We start from the raw sequence: 19758 nt of genomic DNA, 5'->3' as shown, positions 1-19758 counted from the left end.
TAGCAAAACAAGATATCTGCTAGGTAAATAAAGGGCATGAAAATATAGGACATATAATTTTTGGAAATCAATGTTCACATTGACATTCATACAAAGCTTGGGAATGGCCTTTTGATCGTTATGGGAATGCCTATGCATATATACTAGACACCAAGAAAAATGGGCTGTCAATCTCACTGAAGGATCTAGAGATTGTGAATATTGTTGGAAAAAATGGATATAATTTTGGTACGCTTGACTAGCAGTTATCCAATCCCCTGGAATTAATTGCCAATTAGTCTATGGTCCCGTGAGAGAATCAATAGAGCTCCATCCTCTTCTTCTTCGAATCTACTAATCAAATCCTTTATACCCACTAACCAATAGAGGGGGTTGAGAAATAGAAGTGGTAGGAGATGGAAGAGGAATGAGTAAAAGAGGATGAAGAGATGGGTAAGCAAAATCGTAAAATGAGGAATAAGCTAAAGAAGGAATAGCTGAAAATTTAGGTGAATCAATTAGAAAATGTATTAATTGATAAGCAAGAAAAGTAGAAGTTATATGGATAGATGGGGAAGGACAAGGTAGAGAAGGGGAAAAGACTCGATCTTCAATGAAAGAACAATAGGTAAATATTGGAATTTGAGGAAAACCTTGAGGTTGTAAAAGGAGAGGTAAGATGGCTACTGAGTTGGATTGATAAAGGGAAAAATAAGCATCATAGTGATGGGCCATTTGTTGATAATACAATAAGCTAGGAATAGAGAGACCTAAAACAAATCGTTGATGGAAGGCATCAAAGAAGGATGAATTAAATGTATGGTTCTTGAAAACATAAATTAAAAGATCCACCCTCACTTGGTTAGTATTCTGCACATGAGTAGAGGTTGTATTATGTTGTTGGTTCAGGACTACAAAATCAATCATGGAATGCCATAAAGTGTCATGGCAAGTAGCCACTTTAGAAAAATAGCACTGGAACATTTCATCTATCCTCAACTCCAAATGGTTAACATATAAGGTAGCTTGTAAGACCACATCCCCTACATACCAAGCCAGATCTACATCATCTGGAATTAACAGATCACCTCGTAGATACATATAAGACAACAGCATGGTATCCCTCGTCATAGAATCTTCAAAGACCATACAAGCAACTTCTGTCAGGAAATCAGAAGACCAGGCTCCACTCCAACCATCCTCTAGAAGAGGGAGATCCATCGTTGAGAACTTAATATAAAAGGCCAATTTCTGTAGCTGATAGTGGACAAAAAAGGAATGGTCGAGAGAAACATATTCCTAAAATTGCTCAAAGGCAGACCATAATAAATCCATCCTGGATTGCAATCTTTCCACTTTATCTTGAAACAACGGACATAATGTGGTTTGTCTCTAGAGAAATGCCAAGTCCTGCTAAGATACAGAAGGAATCATAGGGACATTAGGACTTGGAGGGACGAACCGTGACTGCGCCAGTTGGTCCTTCAACTATTTAATCTGGGAAGCTTGGAATTCCACTATATTGTGCGCAGTCTGCAAAGCTGACAGTTTCGTATCCAGAAGAGTCTTAAAATCTTGAGCTTCTTTACACATTTTCTCTTTCTCTTCCAAAACTCTAGTGACCTCTTACTGAGCTTCTGCTAACTGAGTTTTCAAAGAATATATTTCTTCTCTCTGGGTCTCAATCATTTGTGTTTGCTGCTCCATCTTCTTAAACAGATCGGAAAGAGTGTCTTTAGCAGAGACTAGCTCTATGGTTTCCTTATGCATCTCGTCTTTGGATTGCATCAATTCTTCATAGAAAGAAGCATATAACTATTGAACACAAGCTATCACTAAGAGTTTAATAGAACTCTAGATGTCGTTACAAAGGAAAGGAATGGCATCGCCTGTCACTAAGCTGTTCACAACGAAGGAACTGATATATCCAAAGAACCCTCTCAATGTGCCCTGAATAAGTTGTTGCATGTGAGATAGGCAGGGAGGTCACTTCCAAAGGTAGTAGGGACTAACACTGAAGGAATGACTGGTGGAATTGTCTCTACTATACGCTTCAAGTGCTTCTTTCGTTGAATGACCAACGAAGGAGGGGAGTCAGTATCCTCTATGTCAATGGGTTCTGAATCTTCAAAAGGTGGAGGGGTAGGTACTCGATCAGGTAGAGGAGGTAAAACACCATTCTTAAGGCCTGAATATGTCAGGAAAGCATATAAATATGAACCATAGGTTACATTGGTAACATTTCCTCTAGTCACCTTGACAAAATGATGGTCCATATTTGTAAGAATGTAAGTGCTCCACTCAATGCCAACCCCTTTTAAAACCATCCCGGAGGCTCTGAAGAGCTCCTTGGACAAATAGTGAGATGGTGTATTGGCAAGCATGAACATATCGTCCTGGAGAAATTGGAAGACTAGCTTCTAGAGAGGATCAGTGATCATTGAGAAAGACACTCCTGAAGTGTTAATCACCTTCTTGACATTGAGGACCTCTTTAGTCTGCTTCTGTAACAGATTGAGGATCTCATCATTTGAGAATAACTATCTGGCTGTGATAAAGGATTCTCCTTTGTAAGGAAGAGACAAAGCCTTCCCTAACCCTTTAGGTGTTAGGACCATGGAAGTAAAATGAACCAAGCCCGATTTCTTAATATATGACGCGAGAAACTCATCACAAAGGGATGGATCGTCTAGAATCAAAGGGAGTGGAGCAACCATAAAAGATGCAAGGCCAACTTTCTCAATAGGCTCAAAAGTCAATAGGGAAGAATAATCCCTACTGACTAATGGGACATAGTGAACAAGAGGAGGAGCTTGAGGCACCATTCAGATGGAATATATACACACCACACGCACACAGACAATCACATTGAATGCCTGCAAAACAACAGAATATCTATAAAAAAGAAATCGATAAGAATAAATACACACAGACATGTCTAACCAATTGACCACCCCAAACAATCCACATTCTAGAAAAAATTTGACATGACCCCTACACATATGCAACCGAAAGCTTCATGCTATGCAACAAACATGCACCTGAGACCCCGTATAAAGGCAAAAAAGAAAACTACAAATCGCACCTGTAATTGTATCATACAATCAAACCATAATACCTCAATAGTCCTCTCAAGACATAACCAGAACTTTGGTAAGCAATAACAACTTGAAAGACTGCACGTGCCTATCCCACGAAAGATATTTATTGAAAATGAAAAAAAGTGCAGTGAGGGGAATGATTTTAGTGAAGGGTTCGTTTTAGTAAATTGTAAACAATGGTTGAAATTTTATTAAGTTGTAAACCTTAATAAAAAACGACGGTTCATTTTTAAATTGTTAGTTACAATTTATTAATGTGAAACGGTGCTTTTAATGAATCCCAAACTTCGATAGTGAGACTGGGTCTCTAAATGCATATTCATTGATTAAAAATTTTATGTGTCTGAAGCGCTCTTCTTTTTTAGCCCGTGCATTTGTGTGACGACTGGTTTATTTTATTTAAAATTAAGGTTCATCTGAAGCGCACATAGCATGTGCAAAATGAACGGTGTGTTGATTTCTTTTTATTAGAAAAATGTGTATTTGGTGTGAGCGCACGTGCCATGGTGGTGTTTAGGATTTATTTTAAGAATTAATTATGAAATTTTGGGTAGCAGAAAATAAAAAATAGGAAGGGAAAAATAAAAATACCTAGAAGTGGATATGTGTGTATGCAATGAAATGGAATGTGCACGTCTCAATCTCGAGATGCAAGTCAGCAATCCAAAAAGGAAAAAACCATGAACTAAAAATGATATGACACGTCAAGACAAGGTTAGTGGAAATATATATGTTTGATATGCACAATTTATTTTGTTTTTGTTTTTGTTGATTGTGTTATTATGTTTTTTTAAATAAAATTATTTAAAAGGTGATATCTGATATATTTTTTTAATGATTAAAATGGGATAAATGAAACACATGAATATATTGTAAATTTTTACGGTGAGGTTTCAATAGCCCACCATGAGTGAAAACTAGACTATCAAGTTTCAAAAATGTTTCTGGATTTATCCATTATTTTTCAGTTTATTTTCGAAATTGAAAATGATTTTTCCATGAATTTAGATATTAACTTTAGTATTTTTACTTTAAAATAATAGTTAGACCATTTGGTAAGCATTTTCAGCATATGAAACATTCTAGAAATATTCAAATGAGTTGTTGAAATTTTTGGATTTTTTTGGAAATTATTTTTTATTTTTATTAATTTTTAATAAGTTTTATTCAATTTTCAATGGATTTTGAAGGATTTTTAATATTTGTAATTTGTATGCAATTTATTTTCCTCATTTCAACCAAGAAAATAAACCAAAAAATTTCCAATTTTGTAAAGGATTTTTAAATTTTGTTTTGTTTTTTAATTGAATTTTTATGCTTTTTAAAGGAATTTTTAGGATTTTAGGCAGGGGGTGTAAAGGGGTGGGGATAAACAGGTGGTGGAAGGGGGCTACAGGCGGCCAATGTTGGGCAGGTGGCCAACGACGGACCAAGGCACGACAGGCGGCAAAATGAAGGGGAGGAAGAAGGGAAGGAAGGCAGGGTGGAGGCCGCAGAGGGGCGGGCAGGGTGGGCGAGAAGTGGGCGGTCGAGGCCAAAGGGTGGGCGACGTCAGAGGCAGAGGCAAGGGGTGAGGGAGACCAGAGGCGGGGCTGCGAGAGAGGGCGACAGAGGCGGGGCTATGAGGAAGGCCGTAGCGAAGAGAGGTGGGAAAGGAGGCAGAGCGCGGCCATAGAGGTGGGGGAAGGAGGAGAGAGCATGCACAGAGGTGAGGAGCGGGCAGGTGGCCAAAGGAGGAGGCAGCGAGGTAGGGGTGGGGGAGGAGACCCATAAGCGAGGGAGGCGAGGTGGGGGGAGGCTGAGGAGGAGGTAGGCCACGTGGTGGGGGAGGCGACCCACAAGAGAGGCCAAGGAGAACGCGGGCCACGTGGTGGGGGAGGCAACCCATAGGCGAGGCCAAGGTGAAGGCAAGGTGGGCGAGAACTAGCAGAGGAAGAAAACAACCGTTGGGGTTTTTTTTTTTCATAATTTAATTTTTTTTCTTCTTTCTTATTTTTTGTGTTTGTTTTTGTGGTTGTGTTTGTTTATGTTATATTTTTTTGTGTTTTTGTTTTTTTGTTGTTATTTTTGGTTTATATGTGTATTAATTTTTTGGTTGGTTTTTTTTGTTTTTATTTAATTTTTTGAAATTAATTTGGTGTATGATTATTTTGTTGGTTTGATTTTGGTGCTTTTTTTTTTAGAGGTGCATAAAGTGGTGGTGTTTTTTTTTAAAATTTAAATAAATTTTTTGTGTGCTTTTTTTAAGGGGGTTTTTTTTGTGGTTTGGTTGTTATTTGTAAGTGTTTTAGTTGTTTATTTATTTATTTATTTTTAAAATTTTTATGGTTGTTGGTGTTGTGCTTTTTTTTTTGGTTTCTCGTTGATTTTTTTAAAAAAGGAAATGAAAATTTAAAAAAGCCCAAAAAAAAGGGAGTGTGCCCCCGTCCCGTGCATATACACGGAGGGGTAAAAAAAAATTTGCAGGGATGGGATGGAACTCGGCCGGGACGTCGGGACGAAAGGGTGCGAAAAGAACGGGGCGTCTCGAGGTGCATAAATTCAAAAAGGTGCTCATTCACGCACGAGACAAGGCACGCAGGAACATGACAAAACAAAGAAAAATTAATAACGCACAAACCGTGCATCGGAACACAATGCCATAAAAAGAAAACTACGCCCAAAAGCGAGGGGGTGACTATGAAAAAGTTCAATGAAGTGTCAGGGATCAAATCAGGGCGTTCCCATGGGAAAAAGGCAAAAAAAGGCCCGAAAACCCACATGACAATTAATATCAAAGAATCCATTCGCGAAAATGAAACACGGGAAAAAGGAAAATAGTGGGAAAAGTTATATTGGATAGGCCTATCATGTTGAAACATAGTTTGGACGGAAATAAGACTCCTTCACATGGAAAAAACCCAAAAATTGATCCCGAGATGGGATACATAAATTAATAGCAAAAGATGTGGTCACCAAAACAAAGGGCAGTGAAAAGGATAAATGTCCATGGGAAGGGGATTCACAAGGTTGGCACATCAACACACAGTTCCGGGGGAATTAGGAGGGTTTTGCAGGCAAAAAAGGCGAAAATCAATCTCGAAAATGCATACGAGAGTTAATATAAAAAAATCCATTTGCCGGAATGAAGTGAGGAAAGAAGGAAAAATGTGCAAAAAAGCGTGCCCGACAAGCATATCACATCATAGCATAGTGCCGAGCAAAAGAAACCCTGTTCGCAGGGAAAAAACCCAAAAATCGTATCCAAAATGGGATTCAAAAATTAATATGGAATGATCTATGCATCGGAAGAGAGGGAAAACAAAAGAAAAAATATCAACACATATAGAATCTTCAGGTCTAGCATATCAAATTTCAGTTCGGATGGGGTTAAGAGACGTTCACATGGAAAAAACAACAAAATAGAGCTCGATAACACCAATCAAAATGAATAACAAAAAACCGAGAGGTCGAAACAGGCCAGAGAAAAAAGGAAAATTGTGTAGAAAGGGTGGTGCGACAACGCTATCCAATCATAATTGAATTCGGAGGAGAATAGGGCAGGTTCACATGGAAAAAGATAAAAAACATACCCGAAAAAGATACTAAATCGGACAAAAATTAATTATGGACAAACCGTACGTCAAAATGAAAGGTGGGTAAAAGGAAAAATGTCCAAGGGAAGGCGTAGGAGAGGGCTAGTTTGTTAGGTCATTGTGTCGAAGCGATAACGGTGCGTTCGCATGGAAATACATCCAATTGTGCGAGAAAACCGTAAAAAATGAATAACACAAAAACGGTAAACCGGAATAGGGGGATGTAAAAAGGAAAAGTGTGTCATTCGAAGGGAAAAACTAGGCTATAAGGTTGGATCGAGAGTTTGGTAAACATATGGAATGTTCACATAACAAAGGTAAAATTTCACAATAAAAGCAACCACAAGGAAAAAGGCCTCGATAACAAAGGTTACGAGGGTGGGTGAGGGAGGAAGGGACCCCATCAGAACAAAACTAGTACGGGGAAGACACGTATGATTAGGTAATGACAGATGCAGGGGGTATGCACATCAGACGTGTAGGGACGTGTCCCCACACTTAAGACCTTACTCATTGTCAACCAAGTGGATGTTGGAGTCCCCACACTTAAGACATAACATACACTTGCAAACAGAAAATTAGGGTTAAGAAAACTTGGCCCATTTCTCGTAGATAGTTGAAGGGAACCACCGTTGTTGATGCAAAAAGATTGAAGCCGTCATCATGTGGCAAAAGGAACCAGGTCACGCTAGAGAACATGTCTAGCATGGCAAGGACCATGCAACAACACCCAGGGAGGTAGTTTTGTTGATAAAGTCCATCAATTCAAGTGTCGATGATGAAGAATAGAACTCTCAGCTTACGAGCACTCAAGAGGATGATAGAACAATCGCTCACTCCATGATGCACATCGCTCAATGAATAAGCATCAAATCCCATAACTCACAGCTAGTTTAGAATTGAACAAGAGGAAAGTGATTGGGAGGGAGTATGCTAGTATGCACAATTGATGGTGCATTCATGCGTTCCACCCCTCTGGCATAGATGCAAGGAGGAAGGCCAAGGAGCCTTGTAGTACAGTGCACATAACAGGGTGACGTGTCATGTGCTAATGGTAAAGACATGTCCCATGTGTGCATAGGGAAACAGAAACGTACTTGACTCCAATTGTTGTAACATCCCTCAATCTCACCTCTCGGAATTTATTAAGGAGAAACACTAGTCACACTCAGCCCACCTTCTGTCACAGCCCATTCCTAAAACCATTGATATAATCCTCACATTCACTTGTGCAGAGGTTGTATGCCTTGTGCGTATTGAATGGTGCAACAGTGCATCCCACCCTGTGCTAGTATATGTATCGACATATAGTGCAAGAATGAAGGCCAAGGAGCCTTATAGTGCAGTGCACAGGAATAGATCGTGCGTTGTGCATTGAGAGGCCCAACCCATGCGTGCAACACGCCATTCACACAAGTCGCCTCTCATTTGATTTGAAGGGAAAGACTAGTCACTCACCCCACCCTTTGTCTCACACTCTTTTGATAGATACAAAGGGAAACCCATACTCACGTCCCCATCTTGTTAGGATGAAAGCTCATATCACTCAAGGGGTTGGTGATGAAGATCGCGTCGGCTGTTGTTGTCACTAGAATGTTGGAGATGATGCATACCCAGGGAGGTAACTAGCATGTCTGGTTCTTCAATGATTTATATGAAAGATCGTGTGTTAAGGAGGACAGACGAATTGATATTGCAGAGACAATGCACCAAGGGATGTGGCTTCAAATTACTTGCTGGAAAAGTTCAGCTGATGAATTAGCTATCCTAAATTGTGGGGTATTACCACCTTTTCCACAGTCAACTTCCCGCCCAAGGGTATATCCACCTTTTCTTGGCGAGGCCTGCTATGACAGGGAATTTCTTCCTTTTCTCCCATAACAGTTTGTTTGTTTTGTTTTTTTGTTTGTTTGTTTGTTTCTTTCTTTCTTTCTTTTTCGTTAATAAAGAGAATGGTAGAAATACCATTAATCAGGACCAACCTTGCCACCGTTGCTGAATCAGAAAAGAAGAGAACAAGGTAGGGTTGAGAGGTATCTGTGAGGGGCTAGCAGAATGAGACCGCCTCATGAGGAAGATCATAAGGGCTATCAAAAGCACGAAGAGAAGGATAGTGCGATGCCCAAAAGGGACAGGGTGGGTCAACTGTGATTGTCAAGATCCCCAGGGAGGAAAGTACTTCTTCAAGTGATAACCATATATCAGAAAGGGATCCTTAGAAGCGTCGACAACTTGCACTTGGATAAAGCCATTTGGGTGACAACAAGTACCTTATAGGGACCCATCCAGTGTTGTTGAAGCTTGCCTCGAAACTTTCCAAATCGAAAATCATAAACCAAGACAAGATCACCTTCCTTGAACTCCTTATGCTTTATGAAGTTGTCATGATAGTCCTTGCATCACACTTGAGTGGTTTCCATACACTGTAGAGCCATCCATCAAATCTCATCCAAACATTCCAAGTGCGTGCAACGTTGTAGTGACTCATCATCTCCCAAGCATTCTTTAACTGCCACTTGCAAAGAGGGCAATTCCAGTTCAACAGGGAATACGGCTTATGTACCATACACTAGCTAGAAAGGGGTTTGTCCTGTAGCTGCCTTATGGGAGGTTCTGTACGCCCAGAGGGCCTCTATAAGTCATCGTCCTAGTCACGACAATATGCGACAATCGTCCTTATTAGGATCGAGCAGAGGATGCGATTGGTGACTTTGACTTGGCCATTGGCTTTGGGGTAGTAAGGAGTGGAGTTGCAATGGTAGATCTTATACAGTTTTGCCAACTCTTCCATGATCTTGTTAAGGAAATAAGTACCTCAATCACTTACTAGCTCGAAGGGACTGCCAAAATGAGTGATAATATTCTCATACATTAACAGGGCTATGTTGCTACCATCGTCCGCTTCAGAGCTTTAGCTTCACACCACTTTGTAACATAATTCGTACATACCATGATGTATCTGTTGTGCTTCCTCTAGTAGGCAGATCAATGGGACCCACGAAATTAATCCCCCACTTCTTGAATGGCTTTGGAAAAAAAATAGGTTGCAGTGGCATGACACTTGTTTTGGTGGGCTTCCCCATTTGCTGACAAGCATTGCATCTCTTGCAGTAGTTATATACATCCTTGTGGAGGGTCGGCAGTATCCCGCTAGCAAAGCCTTCATGGCTATTGCATCTCCTGCGAAGTGTCCACCACATGGTTCTTCATGGCATGCTTTCAATACTATGCCGATTTCGTCTCCTACAATACATCTTCGTAATACTTCATCTTTGCCTCTCTTATACAATGCACCGCCTAGCAAGGTGTAGGGGGCTAATTCTAACAGAAGCTTCTTCTTCCTATGGCTTGAGATACTAGGAGGGTACTGTTGAGTTTCTAGGAGGTTGGCTATGTCTATATACCATGGAGTAACTGTGTCAACTAGAAACAAGGAAGAATCAAGAAGGTTTGTATCATCATATTCCTCTTCTGTAGTTTGATGGATCCATGACAGATGATCGGCTAGGACATGGGAACACCCATGCTTAGTGACCACTTCAAAATAAAACTCTTGGAATAGGAGCAACCATCTCATCAGTCATCCTTTAACATATACTTTTTTCATCAGGAATGACAGGGCTTCATGATCCATGTAGAACTTGAAATGTGTTGACAGAAGATAGTGTCAAAACTTCTCCAGTGCAAACACCATTGCCAAGCACTCAAGCTTTGTCACTGTGTAGTTTCGTTCTCTATTAGTGACCTTTTGGCTTGCATAATATATTGGTTGATCTAATTTAGAGGGGCCCTTTTGACATAGGACAACACCTAGTCCTTCAACTAATGCATCTGTGTGCACATGGAATCCTTCGTCCAGTCAAGAGGCTGCAAGATAGGTGCTTGGATAAGGCACTGTTTTAGGGTATTAAAGGCTTCTTTGTAGTTATCAGTCCAAAGAAAATCTGCATATTTCCTTAGGAGCTTGTGCAGAGGGGCTGCCTTCGTTGCAAAATGTGCAATAAATCTTATGTGGTAGCCCACATGGCCAAGAAATCCTCTCAGTTGTTTGAGGTTTGTTGGTGTGGTCAAGGCAGCAATCTTCTCAATCTTCTTCGGGTCTATTGAAATCCCTTGTGCAGAGACAATATGGCCCAGAAGGACTCTTGATGAGACACCAAAGACACATTTGTCAAGGTTGAGAGAAATCCCATACTCTCGACATCTGTCAAAACGTTGCTCTAGGTGTCCCCAATGCTCACGGATTAGGCTATAGACACAAAAGTCATCAAGATAAACCTCAATGAAATCATGCGAATGATTCTCGAACGCAACCATCATTACTCGTTGGAAGGTGGTAGGAGCATTATAGAGCCCAAACGGCATCACTCTATAGACATAAGTTCCCCATTATGTTGTGAAGGTTGTTTTGGATTCGTTCTCTTCTGCAATTTGGACTTGGTTATATCCGTTGAAACCATCTAAGAGGGAATAGAGCTCATGGCCTGCCACCGTGTCCAACAATTGGTCTGTGAAAGGGATAAGGAGCTTCAAGAATTCAGCCTTCACCAAAGCAGAATAATTAGGATTTATACGCCGTTGTCTTTGCCTCATCGGTTTGGCATCAAGCTCGAGTTCAATGTGATATTGGTATACTATGGGATCAATCCCCTTTAGATCTTTATATGACCAAGCAAACACATCTAAGTTCTCCTTCAGTAGATCTCACAGGACTACTAGTTCTTCTTCTGGAAGATTGAGACCCACTTTCACGTGACGTTCAGTACCATCAGTATCCAAGAACATCACTTTCCTTTCACCTTTCACTTTTCAGATAAATGTCCCACGGATTGCTTCTGGATAGAGGTCTGGACTCCTTCAACAGGGAGTAGTGTCATCGTCTACGTTCCACTAGAACCAGTGTCCTTCTTCTGAACAGATGACTCATTTATTTGTTGAGATTGCTAGAAGGGTATTAGAGCTTTGTTTGCTTCTATGTGAGTGGTGATTTCTTTTGGACTTAGGGATTCATCTTCAGAGGATGCGTCTAGGAATGCCACATAGCACGGACCTTCTATAAGCCGTGGCTTTGATGGCTCTTGCTTCTGTTGACAGGGGACATCATCATCATCTTTTCTCTAGAATGAATGGTTAGGACAACGAGCCAATGGTGAACTTAGTTTTTATACCTTTGATCCATTGCTTATGCACATTTTGCATACTTTGTGGTCCATTGGTCAACCCAAATGGAACCATGGTTATTCCATCCAACACCCCGAGATCTTCGGCCTCTGAGGTCTCTGTAGGGACATCAACAAGATCGTTCGCTATTAAATGAACTTCTTCATCTGCACTTTCACAATGTGTTTCATTTTCTTCCTCATGATTTTCATCTTCTTCCTCTAGAGGCTCTGTCTCTGCTTCTGTAGAGGCACTGTAGGAGAAGAACAGGTCCTCTATCTCTGTGTCTACTTTTGCTTCTACCTCTGTCTCTGGCTGTGTCCCTGTCTCTAACTCTAATTATGTATCTGCAACTACCATGTAACAGGGAGAACAATATATATGTGCTTCTATCTCGCTGTCAGAGGTGATTTCAGAAGTCATTTCTCGTTGAGGTAGGAGGTATTCTTCCATGGACAAAGACTTTGTTTCCTTCGATAGTTGGCTTACAATGCCCACTCTTAGGGACTATGCCTCTGTTTTCTTGGGAAAGATTTGTTTAATAGCCTCTTTGTCTCTTGATGTACCATTTGTTACTTCGTTGGAGGAGTCTTTTATGACTTCGATGCACGTGGATCCATTGCCTTTTTGCAATCCATACAATTTTAACACCACTTTATGGGGTCCTATACCTAGGGTTTGGGTTCCTTTGAGCTAGTCTATCCTGGCTCTTGCTTCAAAAAGCCAAGCTCTTCCTAATAGTAGAGGGTATGAGGTCTCGTAAGAATTTGGTTTGACCACCAAATATATCAGCCAATAGTCTCTTCTTGCCAGGGTTGTTTTTACCTATGGAAGGATGCCCAATGGCTTGATTCTGCTCTGATATACCAGTCTGATAAGCCACTGTGTAGGTTGCATATCCGTCATTATGTTTATTGATCAGCCTCCATTAATCAGTGCATCTGCAATGAAGCATCCTTCTATCCATACACTAGTCTATGGGGTTCCAAGATCTAGGAAGGCGTTAGCCAGATCTACTTCCTTCATAGGTTATGGGGCCTTATTGGTCTTGGTCATTGTTGAAGGAGAAATCCTTAGTCGGTGTCTTCTTGTCAAGATGCTTTTCAATCTTTTTCGCTAACTGGGAGATAGTATCAACAACTGTTGGAATGTTAGATTTGGTTTAAAAGTGTCTAGGTCTTTTACCAAGTCATACTCTTTGATAGGATTCACAGGTTTTTCTAATTGACTAGGAAATGGGGCCACACCTACTTTTATCTTTCCTTTTTCTTCTAGCAATGGAAGCATTGGCACTTCCTCTGTTTCTGGAGGTGCTTCAGTATCGTCTATCTCCTAGGTCTCATCCTATTTTTGGGACTCTCTTTGTGACTCTCTGTGGCAGTGCAGTGCTTTGTATTGCACTGTTCTATCCTGTACTGCTCTATCTCTCTGTTGGCACGCGGAACTTCACAGTCTTGGCAAGGGAGTTATTCTCTTTCTGGACAACTAGTTCCTTCTTTTTGGCGTGCAATAGCAGCAACTTCCAACTCTACCAAATTGGATAGTCCTTTGCAGTGTGACCTTCTCCTTTGCATCTGCTACATAAGGGCTTGTAATCCACAGATCTTCTAAGGTTTGGACAATTCAGGGAGATATGACCCTTTTCTCCATATCTGTGACATTCCACCTCTGATCTCTAACCACGGCCACACTATCATTCACTAGCTAAATGTTCTGCTTGATGGCACTTTCCGCACCATGTATTAGAATGCATCACATCTCTCCCAGCTCCCGCAGGATTGGATATATTGGCGGTATTCACCTTCAGCATGTGTAGTTTCTCTGTAATCACATCCATAAGATCTTTCTTGATACTTGCAATTGAATTGGATAGGTAGTCCTTCAGATTTTCACCTCTTGAAGTACTTGTAGTAGGGTTTTGGGAAGCTTATGTAATTACTGCATATATAGGTTGGGTTGATCCAGAGGGTCCTCTGTTCTGGTTCTTATTTAGAGCTCTTGTTGAGACTTGAGGATGTTGATTCCAGTTGGTAGGGTTCCATTTTTGTTAAGTCGCCATTGGAGGAACTGTTTGAGGCCAATGCTGTTGTGGTTGAACCATCATTTGAGGCACTGTCAACTATGGCAACCACTGTGGATTAGGTGCACTGTATTGCGGCATTGTTTGCATCTCGGGATAGGGGTAGGGAACTTTCCGTGGGACTACATTTGGTGGGTATACCATTCCTGGCATGGAAGGATGTAAGACTCCTCTTCCTGGAGTCATTGACAGCCTTGCTTCAACTTCGTCATACAATCTTGCACCTTCCACTGCAGCTTGCAGATTGAGTGGTCTTCTCAATTCCATAAACATGCGAACTTCCGGTTGTAGGCTTTTGAGGAACACTCCTTTCTGGATACCTTTGTCCAAATGATGGTTAGTCTATCTCTTCAGGATGGATTCCATTAGTGAGACATAAGCTTCTACTCTTGCTCCAAAGGACTGACTTAGATTCATGAACTCCTCTCGCATCTGCACTTCAAAACCTTCATGCTTGAATTTAGTGAGGATGGATACCATAAACTCTGCTACATGAAGATCAGGGTCTTCATTGTATTCTCCCTTAAAAATTAGCAATGAGACTACATTCGTTGGCTTGTCATCAATATTTCCATAACAAATCTGACTATGAAGGGGTCCTTGAGACGCCATGGGGACTTCTGTAAAGAGTAATTTTAGGGCGTCAAAAGAGGCTTCTGTTGCAAACTCATTCTCAGCCTTGATTCTTGCCTTCTCTCTTCTGACATACCTCTGGACTCGTTCTAACGCTTGCCTCTTGATTGCATCATTCATCAAGGGGTTGGCTCCAACTAGTTGGTTTGTAGTCAACAGAATAGAATGAGAGGGGATTCAGCCTCTAGAGGATTCTCTAGCCAACATCTCTTCTACTTCCTTCTTTTCAACACCTCTGGATTTCGCTTTCAAAACGCTAAAAAGGGGGAGATATTCTCTGAAAGTATCAAAACTCATTCTTCTTAGGATTGTTGTTGTGCCATCATTATAATAATGCCAGCCTCTGAGGGTTTCAATAGTGTATGTTGTGAAAAACACTCTATCTACCAACTTTCAGTGGGTTTCTAATTAGACAAACAAAAGGTTGTGAGAACACCAAGCGTCCCCACGTATCTTGTTGTTGAGCATTCATGAACAAATTTCAACTCTTTTCCTTCTTGTTTTTGTGAAACTCCACTGACCACGAATCCTGAAGCTTCTTCACAATCTCCCACTTGATGATACCTAGAAACTTCTCAATGAATGCCAAATCTTCCATGGATGGTCATTCTTTGAGTTTCTTCTCTTCAGTTTGCTCCCAAACAATTTGCCACCAAGATACAAGTTTCTGTTGCTTCAACAGGGAGAGGAAATAGTCCACCACATAGAGCTTGCATCATGATGGTAATATCTTTCCTCCATTGTGGGATGAAATTCTTGTAGAAAGTGGTTTTGGAAATAAGAATCTCTAACTCTTTAGTGGAAGAAGGAACTTTGCAAGCATCCATTGAATTCTCCTCTTCTTGGCAATGGCATTTCCTTCATTTTGAGCCTCTTCTGATGCTTGTTGATGGCAAGTTTCCCCGGCTGCGTACCAAAAACATGGAGCCCCAAGAGAGAAACCAAGGAAAATGGGATTCTACTACAAGAAAATATATCTTGTAACATCAAAAAGCTTTTGTTTCATTCTTTTGATGACCAAAACAAGGAAAAGAAAAAATCTTCACGCAGCATCATAGTAGATATTCCCCACAAATTTGATAGAATCAACCATAATCTTCAACATCTTCATAGAATCCATCATAAAAAATGAGAACACAAAGGAATACACCACTTTTGAATGGAAATCAATCACATAGTATTCATCTTCAATTTCTTCATAGTTTTCTCTCTCAATCTCTCATAGTAGATACATTGTTTTGATAGAATTGGCTATCTCTGACTCTCTCTCTCTCTCTCTCTCAATAGTACATCGTCTCCTCACTACAATAATTAAGAATGGAACTTGATAATCCTTCTTAGGTCGTGGATGCAACTCCCAAGAGGCGTGGGAGGCATGAAAGGGCACCAGAGCCACTACAGTGTCTCTTCATAGCTCACTATTGTCACTGTCACTTCAGTTTTCTCTTCAGTCTTGAGCAGCTGCTTCTTCCATTTGTTTTAGCTCTTTTGAACTTAGATTCATCCTTTCCAAATGTTAAAAAACTTTCCCAAAGTCACACATACATTCTATAGAACACTTACAAAAGATCTATAGAATAGAACAGAACAGAATAGGAACATAGAGCAGAGATAGAACAGAGACAGAGGCTCTACAGAAGGTTACATAAGGTCATTAGAGAACAAAAAATACTCATAACTCATACTAAAACCATTCCAAACTATAAAAAACTATTCAATAAAATTTTAGAATATCTCAACATTCATCAATCATCAATCCATGCTTCATAGAGAAGAAAATCAAAATAAAATAGAAGCTATATAAAAGGTATCAAAACCAATCAGAACCTCAGCAGAATCTATCAAAACATCACAAAGCTTCATATTTTCACTAATAATCATCATGAGCTTCCAAAACATGATCAATATCATCAAAACAACTCTCAAACACTTCCAAAAACAACCAAAAATCACTCAAAATCCATCAAAGATCAACCATTCAGACCTCAAAAACAACAAAAATCAATCTTTTTCCACTCTCAACACAAGTCTAGGTACAAATTGCTTGCAAATGGTCTTTGCTATTCATAAATTGATCTATTTTCAGCTCAAAAAACGAGGCATAATACATATCCAATCATTTCTTAAGCATGTGACCTTATGTTAGTACCAAAACCTCAGGTAAGTTACTCATGAATATATGTGTGCATCACGTGGGTTCAAAATAATGTATTTTTAAAATACCATTTTTATAGATTTTTTACATACAGAATGGTGTAACAAAAAGGGTTTATTTACAAATTGAATAAAAAAGGGTTATGTTTTATTTAGGAAAAAATCATAGATAAGGATATTTATAAATAGTCCTTGAACGCACGTGATGTAGAGGAGACACATATAGTAACTTCCCCGAGACCAAAACTGTGCTTATGAGCTTCATTGTGGAAGCATACACCCATGTCAAAATCACTTCTAGATATAGCATCTACTCTCTGCAATTTCTTATAGCCAAGAAAACCTTCTCAAGCTCCAAATCAAGCATAAAACATCTCCAAAATCACTTCTAAGTGATTATCGAGATGTTATTATGCATATACATTGTTTCACTAGTACCAAAGAGATGACCCAAATGTAATAGGCATACCATAAACCTCTGCCAAGTACATTTGGCCCTGATATAAAAAACAATAAAAATGACAATAAAAATGAGTATAATCTTTGTGAAAACTAGTCCAAATGCATCTTAGACCCAAGACATATCATCTCCCAATGTAGTAGCACCAATACATGACCAAGCGAGCATACTGATAAGTGTATGCGAGCTCAAATAATGAAGCAGATGACTTGTTAGACCTATCAATCACAAACTTATTACTATACATAGTACTGAATTCATTGACAAATGAAGCTTTTATAGTGGAAATTTGGCTCCAAATCAATCCCATAACGTAGGCATAGCATATCTTAGCATTTAGGCATCAATTGATGACCAATAAGCATCAAATGTCAATGCTAACAAGCATAACATCAAATGTTAATGTTGTTACAGTGTTTTACACTATCTATGGACTCTTATAACAGTCCAAAACTAAAGCAAAGCAATCCCAAATGTCAATTCTAGGAGAAGATCCAATCCACAAGCATAAAACTAAGCATTTGAATGTTGAAATGAGCTACCCCAATGAAGCCCAAATGGAGTAGGCAAGCTAATAGAAACTAAATGACTACTGTAAATTGTTTATGTAATGGTATATCCTTTAAAAATGTGTATGTGTGTGTGTGTGTGTGTGTGTGTGTGTGTGTGTGTGTGTGTGTGTGTGTGTGTGTGTGTGTGTGTGTGTGTGTGTGTGTGTGTGTGTGTGTGCGGTGTTGTGTTGTGTTAATCAAAAACTTCTAAAGGAACGAGTGTGCATGTGCATGTGCTAGAGCATTGCCCCTTTTTTTGTTTGTTTCGGGTATTTAGAAAATGTTCATGTCTTGCATATTTCTTCAACTACTATATCATTTAGAGAAGTGGCCCAAAACTATCACATCGGCAGTTAGATTGACCAATAATTTTAGCTTTACAAGATAGGAGGTTTGGATTACATCATTGCAAGGTCTATCACAAGAGCTTGAAAACATTTTGGATTACTCACTATTCTAGCAACATAGATGAACCTTCTCTTTTAGGAAACTATCATAAGATGAGATAACACCTCATTATAAGTTGGCCAAACAAATCATGCGTATTGTTTTCACTACCCATACATATATGGAAATATACTTGCCATAGAATCCCATCAATTCATCTAATGTTCTTCCATAAATGATGAGTTAGCACTTCTAGTTGCTTTATTGATTTTGTGTTGGTACTTAGACCTTGATAATCCTCATGCACTTATCTCTATTCTATCCTAATACGAAATGGTTCTTTTTTGGCACTAATTGAAGATGTGACTTGATTATTAAAAAGATTAACTTGATTACATTGCTATCACTACAATGACTTTTAGATATAACTAGAAAGCTACATTACTCAAAAACATTATAGAAATTCCCTTTGGATATAATAGAAAAGTTTGTTGAATCAATAAATGTTTGTCATATTTTAGATATTCCAAGCTCGGTTTGCATGGAACTTATAAATATTTGTTGATTGTGAAGCCTGAAGCATAAGAGCTAGTGTGCTAGGATGCAAACCACTTGTGAGCCTATACTCCAAGATGACACCTAGGCCATCGGAAACCTAATTGCCCTTCCACTTGCACCAAGGGGTCGCATGACAGTCAAAATCACTATGCAATTGGCCATACTATCAAGAATCCATATGAATGTCACTCCCTCAAAATTATATGAGGTAATAATTGCACTCTTCCACTTTAACCAAGAGTAGGTGCTCATCAATGACATTTGGTCCCCCTCCAATCAGCTCACTAACCTATATGGTAATTCACATGAAGGAACACCTACTCACTACAACCTTCCAAACTAAATTGGCAACAATCAAGTGAGTTAGCAACAAGGTAATATTATAAGATGAGACCCAAACTCCTTACCTTGGACTTTGGACCTACACTTCCAATGATCATTGAAGTTACAAAGTGTAAGCATGTCAAAGTAGAGGTATAACAATAAACATAGTCTTAGCACAAGAAAGGCAGGCAAGATGAGCATAGAAGGAAGAAGAAAAAAGATGTGAAAAATAAAGAATATTGATTAAAAGAGAAATCCAAGAGAAGAGCACACTCTCAGTGTACATTGTGCAAAAGATCGTCCAGGATTAGCTCAACAAGTACCTTGATACCAAGCTTTCTGTGAGAAAGGAGAAGCTTGAAGAGAGGCGTACAAAGGGGGAAAACATGCTCGATGAAGTTGTTGTCTTACACTATGGCTCAATACATTTTTTAGATTTTCATGGTGCAAAGAGATGAGAACGAGATCCAACTAAGGACCAATATCAATGATTGCTATTGAGACATTGTTTATGCGCATGTCATATGAGAAATACGCCATTGAATAAGATATTCCTAGTCCCATTTCCTAGTCATCAAGATCAAGTGGCTCTTACAATATCTCCATGGCTTGAAATAAGGTAGCTGCAATAGTTGTTGATGATTCTCTCCATGGCTTGATATAAGCTAGCTGCAACAATTGTTGGGTCCTATCTCATAAAGTCATAGGATTGCTATCTCAAGTCTCCTTTCAACATGCACACCATTGCTACGATTCGAGGTAATCCTTGCTTGCCAAGATCAGGCCTTCTTCCTTT

The sequence above is a fragment of the Lygodium microphyllum genome, chromosome 14 (genome assembly GCF_053477565.2).
Source record: "Lygodium microphyllum isolate KBCC chromosome 14, Lygodium_microphyllum_v1.1.10, whole genome shotgun sequence".
Classification (NCBI taxonomy): domain Eukaryota; kingdom Viridiplantae; phylum Streptophyta; class Polypodiopsida; order Schizaeales; family Lygodiaceae; genus Lygodium; species Lygodium microphyllum.
This window is presented reverse-complemented; position numbering follows the sequence as displayed.